A 15637-nucleotide genomic window follows, 5' to 3' on the forward strand; every position below is an offset into this window, starting at 1 on the left:
GTCCATCAAGCTGGAGGTGCCATACTGCATATCAAAATTAAATATAGTGTTGTTGCAGTCCGTGTTACGCCCAACAGGTACGGAGCCATTACCTAAGAAACAAAGAAGAGGATTTTTCAGTTTAAATGCTTTTTTTGGTTTGTACATTCCTTCCCCACCCCAGGTGTATCTTCTGCCTTCCTGATGCCATATTTCTTCACATTCATCCTCAGCTTCCCAGTCAATCCCTTCTTCATAATCTGAATCTACCCAAGGGGGGCCTAAAGATGCTGCTTTGCATACCACAAAGCCTGGACCATTCCACTTGTTGTCGTAAAAAATATGTGACCACAGACGTAGCACTGTTCTATTTTGACAGGGGCAGTTATATACTGAGTTTGTGTGTTTTATTGACCCATCGCATTTAGCTGGGGGTCGGGATGATGAGATCCATCCACGTTCCCTAATTACATGTGCCTTAGAGTCCATGTCTCTCACTCTGGCCCTTCGCATTTCCTGTATTATTTCCTCGAGGGCAGTTGGGTCAGAGACAACTTTGTATGCGTTGTAGGTGTAGTACCATTTCGTGGTGTTTACATATGTTGTGGATATGTCGGCCGCAATGACTTGAATTTGCCCTTATATGCCGTAAAGGTATAAGTGTAGGAGGCATTTGGCAATGTGTGTTGGGACCTCTTTTGGGACAATTAACCTGTCTGTGCCTACTGCGTGGGGATGTTAGAACACACAGGGCAGGACTCATTTGTTACTATTTTCCCTTTCTACTGTCATGTCTTTATACCATGAGTTGTCTAGTAGGGAAGAGTGGACCCAATGATCTCTTATCGATTCTTCTGAACCCGGTCGTGGTGTGGGTCCTAGACCCTTCTGTTTTTCAGGAAGATGTTGAGATGTTATGTGTGCACGGGGTTTGTGAGGGAACCGTTGGAGCGAGTGAGTTCTGCGGGGAACAATAGCGAATCTACAGGCTCTGTGGTGACGGGAAGGGCATCAGCGGAATGCTGGTGGTGGCTGTATTGTGAGATCAACGGTACCATCCCATTCTGTGTTGTTCATAATTGAGGGGGGAGTAAGAGGCCTAAGGTGTGTACTAGTATATGTGTTGCCAATACCTTTATCAGGGGGCTTGGGACTTAATGTGGTGCTTTGAGGGCCTATTCCAATATGGGTGTCTACTGGTACTGGGGGCGGTGTTGCAAGAACCCTGGTGGTGCTGGCAGTTTCATGTTGAGACACAGAAATTCTTATACTGAAACAATGAAAAATTATAATGTACCAACTAAGTGTTGTCAGTGCCACTACAACAATAGTACAGCAAAGTAAGACAGAAATACATAGCTTTGCATCACGACGACGGCATTCATGAATTTTCACACGGCTGTCGGCGTCTTCGATGAAAATGTCCTCGTTCAGTGGTAATAGGAGCATGTTGTTTCCTGCTATCCCACTGTCTGGTGTTGTGGTGGTGCCGGATTGATCCTTTTGTCTCTGCTGTGGATGCATGCCTTTCTTTCAGCTATGCGGACCGCTGTAGGTGATGAGTCGATGACAGCGTAGAGTCCTTCAAAACGTGGATCCTTCCAACGTCGGACAGTTTTCTGGACAAATATCAAAGTTCCAGGACGAATTGGTGGGAGCTCAGGATCGGTGGGGCCCTTCTCCTTCCTCTTGGATACCTGAATAGAAAGGAATTGTGCAGCGCGTGTAAGTGCATACAAATAGTCATCTAGTTCAGCTTTTATGATGTCTGAAGATGCTTCATTATCTGTTTTGGGCCTAATGGGTGGTATTGTTACATTTATGGACCGTCCGGTGACAAGCTGATGGGGCGTGAGGTGGTGGTCAGAACATGGAGTATTTCTAAGTGCAAAGAGGGCAATTGGGAGGCAATAAAGCCATTTCTTTCCAGTGGTGGCACTTATCTTACTTATTAAGGCGCTCACAAATGCCATTGCTTTGTGGGTGATATGCTGATGTCAATTTGTTTCTTATTCCTAACATTGTTGTCAGGAAGGAAAAGATGGTGTTTGAAAAATGGCTCCCGTTGTCGGAACGGATCGTGTCGGGCAAAGCCCAGCAGGAGATGAATTCACGGAGCAGAAATGTGGCTGCTGCTTTGGCATCGCAATGGACACATGGTCCAGCTTTGATCCAGCGTGAGAATGGGCAGATTACTACAATGAGATATCGATAATTTTGGCATCTGTCAATCATGTCAACATAATCAATGTGGAGCTCTTTAAAAGGGCCTTTGGGTTTTGGTATTGTGGAGGCAACTGTTTTTATAGTGGGGTTTGGTGAGTACTGTTGACAGATGAGACAGTGATTGATAAAAAGTTGTATTTGTTCATGGGCATTGGGAATGAACCAGTCTGTTTGCAGGGATGTGGACATGTTATCGCGAGAAACATGTGTGGGATGGTTTAGGTGATCTAATACTATTTGCAATAGGGCCTGGGGCATGACGGGCTTTCCTTTCATGGTCTGCCAAAAAATGAAATCAGCTGGATCCTGTTGTACTCCCTTCTTCTTCCATAACTCTCTCTCTTGATTTGGTGCACTTTCTTGTATTTCCCTAAGGTGTAACTGTGCAATGTGATCATATTGTTGTGTATTGTCAATAGTGTTTGATGTTTGTTGTTCAGGGATGTCGTCTTCTGTATCTTTCTGCTCTGTTGTCGATACTTTTTGGGCAAGAAAGATGAGGGCGGGCTGATTTTCTGGTGCTTCTGCAACTGGGGGCCCTCTGGCTGTGGCTTTAGCTGCCCAGTCTGCCACAGTGTTACCTCTGGAGACAAAGTCTTGGCCATTGGTGTGTGCTGCACATTTAACTACAGAGACTTCAGCTGGCAGGGTAACTGCATCTATGAGTTCCTCCAGTAACTGTGGATGACAGGAGTACCGTCAGATTTCAGAAATCCACGCCTTTTCCAGCGTAGGATGCTGGAATGTGTTGTTGTTGTGACATATGCAGAATCAGAGTAAACGGTGATGCAATCATTAATCCCATGGTTTAAGGCTGTAATTAATGCCACTAGCTCAGCTGCTTGGGATGAATAATGTGAGGGTAATGTAATCTGGTGTACAATGTCTAGGGAGTCAGATGAATCATTCTGCTGTGCTTTAACCACTGCAGCTCCTGTGTACCTGATCCCTGTATCTTGGTCAATTGTTGAAGAGCCATCAACAAAGTATACAGTACTGGTGGCAGGGGGCCTACTTTTGCTGCTCCTGACTCATCTGGTGAATATGTGGCACAGTCATGAGGGTCATCATCTAAGGTGGCAATGGGGTGGGCAAAGAACGTAGCAGGATTCACTGTGTGGCATTTGACAACTTTCAGGGAAGGTAATGATAATATGACTTTGTACCCTGATACTCTTTGTGTAGTTAATGTTGTCTTGGCTTTCTGTATTATAGCAAAAACTGCGTGCTCAGTGTGCAGTGTCAAGGAGGAACCCATGACTATGGGAGTGCTTTTTTCAACAGCGAAAGCGGCTGCTGCCAACGCTTGTTCACATGGATAGTGTCCCTGCATTACAGAATCTAGCATGTCACTGAAGTAGGCAATGGGCTTGTGGCCCATAGGATATTTTTGTATCAGGACAGCTGTCATGACGTGACCATCGCAGTAGGTGAAAAGGTAGAATTCTTTTGTGTAGTCAGACGACCCTATTACTGGTGCATTTGTAATTTCATCTTTCAACTGTGTGAAGGCTGTGGTCATTTCATGTGTCCAATCTATTTTGTTATGTCTGTCTTTGGCCATTTTAACAGCTTTTAGTAGTGGGGCAGTGATGGTGGAAAATTCAAAGACCCACTGTCGGACATAATTCACTAAGCCTAGCAATTTCTGCATGTCTTTGACTGTCTGTGGCTTGGGTGTACCCTGTATAGCTTGTATTCTGTCTTGGGTGACTCTTCTTCCTGACGCTGAGAGCAACTGTCCAAGGTATTGTACTTCTTTTTGACAGTATTGAAGCTTCTGTTTGTCTACCTTATATCCTCTCTGTGCTAGTGTTGTGAGCAGAGCAATTGCATCCTGTCGGCACTGTTGCTCCGTTGGATTACAGAGCAGTATGTCGTCAACATATTGCAGCAGGGTACTGTGACATTGAAAATGTGATAGATCGGCCTTGACAACCCTCTGGAAGACACTGGTAGACTCACAATAGCCTTGTGGTAACCTTTGGTGAGTGAGTTGCTTATTTCTGAATGAGAACGCAAACAAATACTGGCTTTTGGGGTGTGATGGGACATTTTTCAGGTCGATGACTGAAAAATACTGTGCATCTTGGGGAATATTGGTGAGTATCACTGTGGGGTCTGGAACAATGGGGAACTCCGGAACTATAATGTTGTTAATGGAGTGAAGATCATGTACCAAACGCCATTCATTCTTTCTGGCTTTGCGGACAGGAAAAAGGCACGTATTGCAACATGATATGCAAGGATAGATGATCCCCTCATCGAGCAGTGCTTGAATGGTAGGGGCAATTCCCTCCTCTGCTTCCTTTGACAGGAGGTACTGGCGCACTCTTGGGAGTATAGCGCCCTGTTTGAGTGTTACTCTGAATGTTGCAGCTGATCGAATGAGTCCCACATCATTTGGTCCAGTTGTCCAAAGATTTTCTGGAACTTGTGCTAAATCTGCTTCGCGTGTAGAGTCAACTTGTTGCGGAACAGTGGGTGTTCTAATTTCCACCATTACTGAGAGAGGTACCTCATTTAGGTAGACAATTTTTGAATAATCTTCAGGATCACCAAAGAGTTGGTCAGCTGAAATGTTTCTCACCAATTTTCCAGGCTCAATGAAAATGATGCAGGCCCAGGTGTGGGCGTAGTCGTCAATTGCTTGGAAAGCCCCATATGTAGATGTAATTTCCAGAGCCTGTATGTCTAGGATCATGTGTCTGTCTGATACTTGGGTACTCTGGGACTGTGGGCGGAAGAGGAACTCTTTTGGGAGCTGGACAGTGCGGCCATGCAGTTCTGATGTGGTAGCAACAATGATGCGTACCACAGTGAAGACTGCTTGTGCATCCACTGGGCGGGCTCTTATTTGATCTTTCAAGGAGGAGTCCACAGTGAGTGCCATCATCCTTGTCAAAGGTGTACCGGGAATGGAGCAAATCATTGTTCCGTTTTTATCAAAATGGCTGGTCATATTTAATTTAGCCATGAGGTCTCGCCCTAAGAGATTTACTGGAGAGTGTGGTGAGTAGAGCAATTTTGTTCCACCAAGTGACCTCCTATCTGTATTGGTACTGGGTTTGTGAAAGGGACCCTTGATATTGCCCCAGAAAATCCCTGTGTGTCCGCTGCCTGATGTGAAATAGGCAGTGTTCCTCCCGTAATACAGGAGTAAGTAGCACCTGTGTCAATAAGAAAGCTATATTGTTTATTGTTTATCGTAACAACAACAAGAGGGTATTATTCATTGTGCACAATAATACTGGGCACACAAGAGTCGTCTGTGGGCTGTCCTAACCAGTGTATCCTCCTGCTTGATACTGCTGGATGGTGCCTTGTGCAAATGGGTTGCTGGATGAGATCACTGCGCCTCACTGGGGCATAGATGTTTGTTCTTATGGCATTACCTTGTATGCAGGTGCTTGTTGCTGCTGCACTGGGATGTGTAGTTGCTAGACTGGTGCTTGCAGTTGGGCTACTGCAGGTGGCTGAAGTTGCACTTGTTGCTGCATGGGTTGCTGTTGTGTTGCCTGCATGGGATAGGAGTACAATGCTTGGGGCTGAATTGGCTGTTTTTGCATCTGCTGTTGTTGTTGGAATTGAGGGGGTGGTCTCTGTGAGGGCCTCACGGTTTGTTGGCCTTTGTTCCGCAGTTTAGTGTGACATTCCCTCATAATGTGGCCCTGCTTTTGACAATAGTAGACGATGAGGGGTCCTGGTTGTGATGTGAATGCCTGCGGTCCCATTCCCCTACCTCTACCTCTTCCTTGGATGCCTGTATTTCTAGGCCTCACCTGTTGGTTTCCATAATATGATTGTTGCTGTGTATTGCCATATGACTGTTGTTGTACATAGTTATAGGGGGGCTGTGCCTGTATGGGTGGTGCATTTGTCTGTGTGTTGCCTGCTAATGCATTTAGAGCATTTTGTGGAAAATTGGTAACAGCAGTCATTTGGTTGATTGGTGAGGCAATCATGACATTATCTGGAAGATCTTTTTTCTTATTAAGTTTCTGCTGCACAAGCTTTGCGGCTGCATTTTCAATAGCTAATTTTCTATTATTGTCCTTTTCCTGTTTCTTCTTGCAAACGTGGAGACTATGATCCTGTATCTCAGGCCATGATTTAGCTTCCATTGCTACAGTTCCATCTAATTTTTCCTGTATGTCAGTGGAAAAAAAGCCTACTGTTCCCTCCTGCTGCGTTCCATTTGGCTCCTAACTCCTGATGCAATTTTTCCTTCATTCTCAAAATGAAGTTGGCTGGACCCTCATTTGCTTGCATTGTCTGTATCATTGGAGACCCAATGTCCGGGACATCCGGAAAGTTTCTAGCAGTTGGGCCCAGACGTGTGCTCTTATTTTGTTAAATTTATCCCCATCATATTGTGTTTCAATTATCGTTATTATGTTAGCGCTGACACTTTTTAATATCTCTTCTGTTTCTTCCCCCATGATGGAGATGAGCAGGCTCTTCATATCCCCTATGCCTAAGTTGACACATGCAGTGTTCTTTTCCAGGACCGCTATCCATTTGCCAGCGCCCTCTGTCAGTGGGGGGAGCTGTTTCCTCAAATTGTCCTTGTCCATTTGAGACCATGGAACATAGACGGGCGGGGCATTGGCGCTTTTGAACAGCAGGGGCATCTGGCGTGTTACCCTGGTGTCTGGTACCTCTAGTGGTGCATGCAGGGTAGTGTCATATTCATGTGCATGCTTCTGCCATTCTTTGTGTCTCGCAGCCATGTAGGGATAGTCCCAATCTTCATCTTCCTCTCTATGTAGGTTGCAGTCTTGGACTGTGGCCAAATGTTGTGGGTGGGAGGACCCTTCTCTTGGCAATGGAAATGTCTCTTCATTAGCGCACTCTGCTATATTATCAGAGAAGGGCCTGACATAAAAGTCAGACTCCTCTCTAAGTGTTACGATGTCATTAGGTGTTAATTTAGTATAGGATGCTGGCATTGATTTGCCGAGCAGTATCCAATTGTTTTTACTTCTCCGTCTGACAGGGTGCAATAATGCTGTACCTGTGACTTCATATGGTTTGTCATCTGGCCTACCATGCGTCCCTAAAACTCGCAGTTGCTCTATTTCTGTCTTTTTCCTCCTCTTACTTCTTGCTCCCTCTATGTCATGGGGCAGGGTTTTTACTGGGTTGATCATTAAATCGAGGGTGGGCTTTGACGATGGGGGCGAGAAAGGGTTCAGACTAGTAGTAGGTACTTGTGTGTGGGACATGTTTGAAATGCTCTCTTCAGTCCTGTGTGTCCCTGTCGCACCCTGTGTTATTCCAGGAGCGTCTATATGCAGTGGCTGCTGTAACTGTGTGTCTGACCCTGTGTAATCCTGAGACCGGGGAGCTGTGATGACCACATCATGCAGCAAATTTGTTACGTTTGTAAGTTGATGGCATGCTTTTTCTACTTTTATTGACATGCGCCTCATAGCAGCAGCATTACCAGTGGGACTATGCGACTGACTTTCAGGTATCACATTAGTGCTTTGGTCATCAAATGTGATGCCATTGGTACTTCTATTCATATATCGCTCACTTCTCCATTGGTTGAAGTGCTCCTGAGAAGAGACTTCAGGTGGGTCTTGTTTGCTATCCCTACCGTGCATGTTAGATACTGGGTGATCCAACATTAGGAGCCTATCCTCACTTTGGGAGAAAGCAGCTGACTGCAATTTCTTATGTAGGTCTGTGTCTGAATCTACTGGAAGGGCAGGGTACATCCTGCCTATATGGTACGCTGGTGGCGGGGCCGTGGGCATTAATGTGGGTTCAGCTGTTTCTTTGAAAATGCGAAATAATGCTAGGGTATTTTTACGTTTTTTGAGTTTGGACCCGGAATACCTGGCTTCCAGGAATGTTGTGGCATGTTCTAGGGCCGCGCAGTCAAACGTGCCTTTAAGCGGCCAAGGGTGAGTCAAATTTTTGGTGTGCTTGTGGAGCTCTTTACAGTGTTTAATTATGTGCTGCTCTTGGTCTGTAGAATTTTGCAATACGTATTGTAAGGGGGTAGCCATACTACGTTTATTTAGTGTATAAATGTATAATAGGCTTCAATGTAAGCAGGCGGATTGCTGTGGGGACACACACCCTAATTATGCTCTGCCCTTCAAATGCTTTGATCAAGGTCTCTTACAAATTCTTCTTCTACTGCCTGAAGGACGGTAAGGTATATACTTTCTTTTAATTCCTGCTCCTGTGGTCTTGAATGTACCCCTTCAGGAGAGAAATAAGGGAACTGAGGCTAGCTGCTCAAACAGGCAGCTGCAATCTTACTTTGGAGAGGGTTTCTGGGCCATGAACTAGATAATAACATGGGTATCTCCAAGCCTGGAGCTACTAAGATAATATGTACAGTGATTTTATCCAGTCTTTTGTACACTGTACTGCTCTAAATTCTGTTTATGTGTCTGCTAGTGCGAAGCCACCACTTGCAGGGGAACACTAGGGGCGCAAATGTGTTGAGAGAGTAGTTGTAGAGTGTAACTGAAAAGCAAAGGTAGGTAGTCTAGACCGAAGACTGGGAATATAGTGAGGAGGACAGCGCTTGTTAGGGGCGTTGCCGGAACAAATGAGGATGGCTGACCTGTTGAAAGGTCAACAACGTGGTGATTGACCAGATACACACTAATTTGTGGTGGTGTGTGGTTGTCTAATGCGTCACTCATTCCCTCGAGCCATTAGCAGGATTGCAGTGTATGTGGAGAGCAGGCATGTGTTGTGAATCTTGTGAGTGATCCCGTAGGAGTTCTCTTAAAAACAGTGTATAGCGGCCCTGTGAATCTGCTGAGTATATTATGCTGCTAGAGCTAGATATGGATGATGTGGGTGAAGATGGAAGGCTATTATGTGGTGTGTTGGCCTCCTCTGAGAAGGCCACGGAGTAGGCGGAGTCGGTGGAGGATTGCCCGTCGGTGTAAATGATAAATGGGGAAAGCAAGGGTAAGGAGGGTGTGGAGCGGGTAGTGTGGTCTGAGGAGGAGCAGGAGGGCAAGTAATTAGGCCAGACCAAGTCAAGGCGAGTAGTATCAGGGGGTGACTGCGGATGGGTGTGAGGAGTGCCTGGGGGTGGTAATTCAAGTAAATTGAGTATAGACAGGCGCAGGTGGGTTATTGGGGTAAAAAGGCTGAGAAAAAATGAAAAAAAAAACAACGGAGAAACGTTAACGCATTAGAGAGGAGAGAGTGAGATGGCAAAAAGGGAAACAAAATAAGTGGCATCAGAGCAAAAAGAGAGGCACCCGAGAAAGGCAGGAAACCAAAGGCGGGAAACCACCTTGAACGGTGGGAGTAGGAGGAAGTCCCTCGTTGTGTGGAGTGAAGTACGCAGTCTAAACAGTATTGTTAGCCGAGAAAGATTATAGTGTGGACAGGCAAAAGAGAAAAGTTTCCAAATATAATAACCCAGAAAGACACAGGGGTTGCCAACCGCAGGGCCAGAAGCACGCAGTCATTTATGGAAGGCAAAAGGCATCAAAAGGCGACGGCACACAATGGCAGGTTTGCCTAACAGAAAATAATTGGTATAAGAGAAAGGGGAGGAGGGACACACACACAACTTTTGCTGCCACAACCAAAGTGACAGATTTTGATAAGAAAAAGAGGAGTAGTGACACTCACACTACTCTTGCTGCCACACCCAAAGTGACAGGCTTTTAACAGGGAAAACATACGATAAACCACTGGCCAGAGTGGGGAAGGTACTCATACCACAAATACAGAAGCCAGAAAACAAGAGCGCCGTTAACAGTGGTGACACACAAGGTGGATTAGAAAAACTGTTAAAGGGTTCAGTCGTGGCAAGACGGGAGGCCGCAGGAACCAGGGACCCGGGACAGAGGGGTACCCTGTCGGAGCCCCCCCACCGCAGCCACAGCGACACTCAAGGAAAAAATTAAAAAGTCCCTGACTTACCCCAGGCAGCGCTGTTCCGCGGGAGGGAGAGGAACCGAAGGCAGCCTCTGGCAGGAGTTCAAGTTTACACAGCCTCGAAAAGTCCGCACGAAGAACATTGGGTGCCAGCTGTTATGTAATGCATTGTCATGACTTAGTATTTACTAAGAGTGACTCCAAGGGTTAGTTGGCTGACCTCTTGTGTGAGCTACAGGTACACAACAAGCTTCTACAGATCTCCTTGCAACTACCCAGCTGACCAGCTGCAACTGGATCTGCTTTAGTCCTGCTACTGGCCTATGCTGGACTGAGTACTGATCCCCAAAAGGCACCCACCAGGTCCTGGAGCTTTGGCTGCCATCAGTGAGAGCTCCTCCATAAGACAAAGTTGGAGATCCTGAAGTTTCCGCTCATAGCGACCGCAAATGGACCCGTTCATGCCAAATTCCTGCCACCCACGACTACCGAAAACATGGCTCCGGTGAGGCCTGTTCTTCATGCCGTCATCGACCGTCCATGATGACAGGCAACACGAGACCTGCTCTTTGCGCCGACAGTAACATCCGCAACAACCAACCAACGCGAGGCTGCAGTGACGACTGGCTCTTTGCTCAACAGCAACAACTGTCTGCAATGCTCAAATTGCTCTTTGCCCCGAAAGCCTCATCCTTGTGGCCTTGTCCAATGCAAACATAACTCTTTACGTTGGATTTTGTGAAGGTAACTCTTCAGCAGGACTAACATGGACACTTTACCCGAAGCGAGCTCCATTGCTGTTGGCTGGAACTTATGACATTCTCCGTGTCCAGCACAACCAGAAAAACTGCGAATGGTGCTTTCTGCTTCTTGGTGCTATCGTCTCTAAACAAAATGTAAATCAAAATCTATGGTTCCACTGATTGGATTTTTTTCTTTCTGGTATTTTTTTATTTGTTAAAATTTGCTTTCTGTTTTCTAAACTGGATTGGGTTTTTTCTTGTGCTGTGTGTTTACTTAATTATTGTTTGTGTGCTGCATAAATACTTTTCACATTGCCTGTAAGTTAAGTCTGACTGCTTTTGGGCCAAGTAGAGGGTTAAGCACAAGTTAATTTTGTGACTTTTGTGGTTCAGCCTGAAAAGGATTTTGGTTGTTGGCTACTTGGGGCTTCCACCCCCTCAACAAATAACCTTGAAGACTTGAATTGTGCATAATGTAGATTTTGAAATTATGTTGTTATCATAACTATGAGGCTCTTAAAATGGCCTCTTGGTCCTATATAAGTCACAGTACATTTTTATTCAACAACATCCATTCAAACTACTATACTGGACTACCAGATATGTATATCATGTCAATATTAACAGTTTTATAATAGCATATTCTCTGTGTCAAATTAAACATCAATTAACCATTAATGCGTGATAGTGCACCCGGGCGGCAGATGACTTTTAGCGACTCCTGGCACTAAAGGCTTTTGTTCTGCGGTCAGGTACACAATGTATAAATATAGAAACAACATATATGTAGTTTATTGTAATAGACCAAAAGACTTGTAGACTTTACAAACATTGTGGTTTTGATGTGTCAGAAGGTAACAGATTACAATTAGTAGAGCATGGGGTATTGCATGCTCACTTATTTGGGGGACATGTGAAAAGTGTAGTGTTAGACCTGGCACCTTGGCGTGAGTCTCCCTTCCTCTTTTTGTCGCTGTGCCTCATGTGTTTTTATGGTGTTGGCCGCTCAGCGCGCTGTGCCACTGCCAACCAGTGTCGCGGTGCGAGTGCTCCCTATGTAAATTGTATATGTTGGTTGGATTCCATGATTGGATTGTTTGATTTACTGTCAGACCCCAGTAAAGTGCGCCGGGGGCGCCAGGGCATGTAAAGGCGAACACCGCTGGTGGGCTTGCAGCACTGGTTGTGCCACCCACAGAAGCGGCCGGTAAAATATGTCTGAGGTCTGCCATCGCAGAACCTGCGTGCAGTCTGGTACTGACATGCTGACCAGCAAGTGCCCACACTTGCCAGTCCCTAAAACCTTCCCTTAGCTGCATGTTAGTCACCCCTCTGGTAGGCCCACGGGCAGGGTGCGTTGTAAGCCTAAGGTAGGACAAGCCCGGATGCGTGGCATGTCCTAGTAGTGAATTACCGCCATCTTGTTGTTCACTACTGCAAGGCTACCCTGTTCTCATAGGCCAGTATGGGCGGCCTGGATTATTACACCCTATGATCCTAACCGACCCAGGGAACATGGTAGAAGATCGAGTTTAGTATGCCTGAACTCGGAATAATAAGGTACATCTTTTCGCAAGGTTTATTTTAATATTCCGGGTTTGCAAATGCCGCTTTTAGAAAGTTGGCCTTTGCTTGCCTAAACCTTTCAGCCGCCTCTGCATGATGTGTATCTGATGTCTGGCTGGTGTGAGTGACAGGGCTGGGGGAACCCAGATGGGCAGGGCTAGGTAGCCTGGTATGAATAGGACGATCGACAGGTAGATGGGTGGGAGGAGTGCTCCTAGGCTCTGAATAGGACAGTGCTCTGCTACCTCAATGCCGGCTCCGCCCCCTGTGGAGCGTCTGATGACTCTGCCCTGCACTCTGAAAGGAGAAGCCTGCATCACGTAAACAAAGTGCTCAGAAACCGGACTGAACTAGGCAAGGGCCCCCCTGGCCTGGGAGAACAAAAGATTTGCTGTATAAATGGAGGAGCCCTGCTCCTGAGAAACTAGATCTTCTTTTGACCAAGAAGAATCTCTGCCTGAGGAGGAGGCACCGGGAAAGCTGTAGGAGGAAGACTGTCCCTATCCTGGGGGATTGGCCTGCAGTGGTGACCTTGCTGCCAAAGGAGAGAAGAGAAACTGTTGCTGAAGACTTTTACCTTACTTTTACTTTCAAGACTTGTGCTTTTCCAAAACGATCTCCAAGGGCTTGGAACTGAGCTTGCCCCCTGAACTGAGCCCCAGGACCATTGGGCTCTACCTGATCTTCACTCGCCTGCTGCTGGACTGTGGTGTCCTTTCCCTCGCCGGAGCTGTGACCCTCGTGCCCCAGTCCCTCCTTGAGCCGTGACCAGGTCTGCTTAGCCGCCCCCGCCTTGGGAAGAGCCTCGCTCGATCGGAGCCGCTCCCCCTACGCTGTGCTGGGCTGCCCCGTCACCTCGCTCGTTGGAGGCTCGCTGTGCACCTTCACCCTCCCGCCGGAATCGGCGTTTGTGAGCATCTCCAAGCCTCGGTCGGCCCGGACGCATCTGCGTGCCCGGCTGCCCCGCTTTGTTCACCCGCCACCTGCAACACCCCGCTCTTGTCGTGAGCCTGAAGATCAGACCCCCCTCGTGAAGTGTGGGAGCCCCGGACGCCGCCTCGCTCTTCTGTCGAAGAGCCGCTGAAATCCCGCACCCGCCTTTGCGTCAAGAAACAAGGTACTGTACTTACGAACTCGACCGCGAGCTCGCATCGGATCCAGGGTCCGCAACGTTCTTATTTCCCTGTCATCTGCTGTGTGCTCCCTGGGCGCTGCCTCAGCCCGAAGTGCGCTGAGGCCTACAGTTACCTTGTGCCCGCCTAAAGAACTTTCCGTAACACAAAGAGAACTTTACCGTACTTCCAAGAATTGTGGCCCCATCAGTTCAACGTTACTGGGCCTTGTATTTGAATCTGCTGAAACTACATAAAAGCTTATTTTTATATACTTCCTGATTGGTGTCCGTTTGTGGTGCATGCAAGGGGTTTACTGTATGTGTAATTGCATTTGCTTAACCGTGTACGCCTGAGACTTAGCCTAGACTGCTCGCGCCACGCACCTAGAGGGTGAGCAGGGGTTATTCTGGGGAGTCATCCTTCGCCCTGACAAGAAGTAAGGGGTCCCTGCTTGTTGTGGGTTCTCACCTGCGTCAACCAGAGCCCCCTCATTTCTAACATTGGTGGCAGCGGTGAGGATTTACGGATTTGCATTTGTGGTTTGCGTATAGTGAATCACTGATCACCACGTAGTGAGAGCAGACCAGTAACACAGCCACAAGGCTAGCATTTGTTTTTGTTTTGCCAAGAGTCTCCGTTGCTAGAGCCATGCCTGGTTCACTTTCAGCCGGAAGGGCGGCTTCCATAATCTCTGGATTTGAAGACGTAGATTGGGAGGAAGACGCACTTCAGAATCGTACCAATGAAGACTTGAAAGGTCTTTGCTCCAAGTTCAGGATTGCCCAAACTGGATTGAAAAACAAGACCCAATTTGTGAAGGCGCTGAGGGCCTGGTATGAGTCAAAGGCACCAGAGAATCAGGTGGAAGTGGTTCCACCAGAAAGTGTCCATGAGTTTGGCAGATGCCTGTCACCAGAAGAGTTGGCGGACAGGGCAGCAACCCGGGCACACGAGGTGGAAATGGCCAAACTTCATGGGCAGATGGATATGGAAAAACAAAGATTAGCCATGGAAGAAAAGAAACTACAATTAGAGCATGACATGAAGCTGAGGGAGCTGGAGCTGAAAGCAAAAAGTTTGGAGCTTAATCCCTCTGGTGGCAGCACACCGCCAGTACCGGCGGAACCAAGAGTTTATATTCCCAAGGATGTAGTGAAGGAGTTCTTCAGGAATGACGACATCGGGCAGTGGTTCAGAGCCTACGAGGTAGCCATGTCTTCCCACCGGGTCCCTGAGAAAGATTGGGGAGCGGGGTTGTGGGGACGGTTCCTGAGTGAAGGGCGGGACACACTGTTAGATTTACCTGCTGATGTTCATAATTCTTATGCCCATATGAAGGAAGCGTTGATGGCTAGGTATGGGTTGACCCCTGAGTTATATAGACAGAGGTTTAGGGGTTGCACTAAGATTCCCAATAGTACGTATGTGGAGTATGTGACTTTCTTTTGCAGAGCGCTGGATGGTTGGGTGAAGGGTAGTAAGGTGAATGATTATCAAGGGCTTCTTGATTTAATGGCATGGGAGCACTTGTCCAGTAATTGTTTTCCTGAGCTACGCCAGCACCTGATCGATAGTAGGCTGACTAACCCTAGGAAGCTTGCTGAGGAGGCGGACTGCTGGGTCAGTACCAGGGTCCACAAGGGTACCGTGGGAGATTCCGCCAAAGGTGGGCAGGGTCCCCAGCAGAAGAGTGGGGGGGACAGGGGTAAACAGAAGCAGTTCCAAAAAGGGCCCCAAAATAGTCCCCAAGGGAACCAAGGGAAGGGTTCTCAGCCTCCCCCACCCCAGAAACCGACCGGGGCCCCGACAGGTCCTCCTGTTCCAAAGGGGCCCGTAAGATGTTACAGGTGTAACAATTTGGGGCATTTTGCCTCTGATGTAAAGTGTCCATTGTTTGGTAAACCAGCACCCACTGGTGCTCCATCCCGGCAGGTGACTAGTGTAGCCTTGGGGGAGGAGAGGGATGTCCAAGGTGGGTGGGGTCCCGCAGAGATGTCCCTGGTCTCGCTAGGAGACCGTGAAGTGGTCCCTCCAACCCAGCTGCCTGAGAACACTAAGAAGTACAGGCAGTGGGTGACCATAAATGGCCATAGAGTGGAAGCTCTTAGAGATACAGGAGCCAGTGTGACAGCTGTC

Source organism: Triturus cristatus, chromosome 6, assembly GCF_964204655.1.
Source record: "Triturus cristatus chromosome 6, aTriCri1.1, whole genome shotgun sequence".
In the NCBI taxonomy this organism is placed as follows: domain Eukaryota; kingdom Metazoa; phylum Chordata; class Amphibia; order Caudata; family Salamandridae; genus Triturus; species Triturus cristatus.